Raw genomic sequence first — 2,477 nt, forward strand, 5'->3', positions numbered from 1 at the left:
GACTGAAGTGTAGCTAAATCAGAGCAGCATCGCAAGCAAGAGCAAGAGTGAGAGCAGCAGCGCGAGCAAGAGCAATAGCAAGAGCAGACCAGGCAAGGGACCGAGAGCAAGAGCAGAGCAGCAGCGCGAGCGAGAGCTAAAGCAGCAGTAGCTCCTACTGATGTGGATGTCGCCGCTGAGGGAGCGACACCGTGGAGGAAGTGGCCGGCGACGCCGCCGTGGATGGAGCCGCGCCGTGTCGGCTCGGGACCGAGCGCTGGCAGCACTGTGAGATCGAATCAAGAAGAAAATGCAGCGATTAGTGTACAACCTCTCTGGTGGCGCCGATTAGGCCGCAGCTTCATCCGAGGAAACGGTGATGATGATGCTCTTCCGATGGTGCAGGTGAAGATGGCGGTGTGGGAATGGAGGTGGCGTGAAAGACGAGGGGAATGTCGGGGCAACTCCTTGGAGGTGGTGGACGGGGTGGCTGATCCGGCGGGACGATGAGATTGATGACGGATCCTCATCCGGTACGGTGGATGAGGGACATCGAGGTGTTGCTGTGGATGACGTCGTCGGGGAAGAGGCTCCGGCTGGGTGGCGGACGGAGCAGTGTGTGGGGTTTCGTCGTGGGTTTTCGCGGCCTCGGTGTACGAATGTGTGGGCGGATGGGATGGCAGTGGGGAACCATGGCTTAGAGACGCGCTTGTCCGAAATGTGGGGTAAGTTACGAAAGTACCCCCACCAATTTGAGGCAGTTCTTTCGGTTCAGGGGTACCACGGGCATTTCGCGTGTCGGGATTCCACAGGAGGTGGGAGTTTTCGCGCGCGTTTTAATTTCGGAATAGCAAGGCATGGGTTGAGATGGAGGGAGTTGTCGGAGCACAACGAGACAAAAGATATATCTTAAATATTTTGGGCTAACAAGGCGCGGGTTGAAATTTCCGGACAAGCCTAACGTGTACTGTACCAAAACAATGCGCACTACAAATGTCATTCAAAACTTTGAATTCATGTTATGTTCAATTAAAATATTTCACTACGTGTATAATGCATGCAACCTACAACTCAAATGAACGTTTTAGTGCATTCCAAACATATATACTACCGCTTCAATATGAACTAAATCTGAATTCGTTTCTCTATTTGAATAAGATCTACAGTAATGATTGTTGTGAAGTCAAAGCATTTGAATTCGTTTCTCTGTTTTAATAAGATCTACAATCATCATTATTGTCAAGTTAAACCATCGTTTGTGTATTATCTTCACAGCACACCACATGATTAGTCTCGAGTTACATATGAACTATGTGTACTATATGAACTCGAACTAGATTTTTTTAGTCCACTTTATTTTGATTTCAAATCACATTACATTTCTAGCTTGAAAGGATCGAGAAGAGGTGTCTAGAGGGGGGTGATTAGACACTAAGTGCCAAAAGTTGCAGTTTTTAAAATTCTTAAGTTTATGTGGAGTTTAAGCACAAGTTTAACAAACACAATACATATCAAGCAAGCATGCAATGAGTATATGAGCAGCGGAAAGTAAAGCATGCAACTTGCAAGAATGTAAAGAGAAGGGTTTGGAGTATTCAAACGCAATTGGAGACACGGATGTTTTTGTCGTGGTTCCGATAGGTGGTGCTATCGTACATCCACGTTGATGGAGACTTCAACCCACGGAGGGTAACGGTTGCGCGAGTCCCAGAGGGCTCCACCCATGAAGGGTCCACAAAGAAGCAACCTTGTCTATTCCATCACGGCCGTCACCCACGAAGGACTTGCCTCACTAGCGGTAGATCTTCACGAAGTAGGCGATCTCCTTGCCCTTACAAACTCCTTGGTTCAACTCCACAATCTTGTTGGAGGCTCCCAAGTGACACCTAGCCAATCTAGGAGACACCACTCTCCAAGAGGTAACAAATGGTGTGTTGATGATGAACCCCTTGCTCTTGTGCTTCAAATGATAGTCTCCCCAACACTCAACTCTCTCTCACAGGATTTGGATTTGGTGGAAAGAAGATTTGAGTGGAAAGCAACTTGGGAAAGGCTAGAGATCAAGATTCATATGGTTGGACTGGAATATCTTGACCTCAACACAAGTGTAGGTGGTTCTCTCTCAGAAAATGTGTATTGGAAGTGTAGGTATGTTCTGATGGCTCTCTCCACGAATGAAGAGTGGGTGGAGGGGTATATATAGCCTCCACACAAAATCTAACCGTTACACACAATTTGCCAAGCTCGGTGGGACCGAATGGTTAAACTCGGTCGGACCGATTCAGCAAACCTAGTGACCGTTAGGATTTTCGGTGGGACTGAGATGCAACTTGGTAGGACCGATATGGTTAGGGTTAGGGCATAACGTAATCTCGGTGTGACCGATTACACAAACTTGGTGGGACTGATTTTGGTAATAAGCTAACCACAGAGTTGGTCAGGAAAACTCGGTGAGACCGATTACACAAACTAGGTGGGACCGATTTTGGTAATAAGCT

Source organism: Triticum dicoccoides, chromosome 3A (genome assembly GCF_002162155.2).
Source record: "Triticum dicoccoides isolate Atlit2015 ecotype Zavitan chromosome 3A, WEW_v2.0, whole genome shotgun sequence".
Lineage (NCBI taxonomy): Eukaryota > Viridiplantae > Streptophyta > Magnoliopsida > Poales > Poaceae > Triticum > Triticum dicoccoides.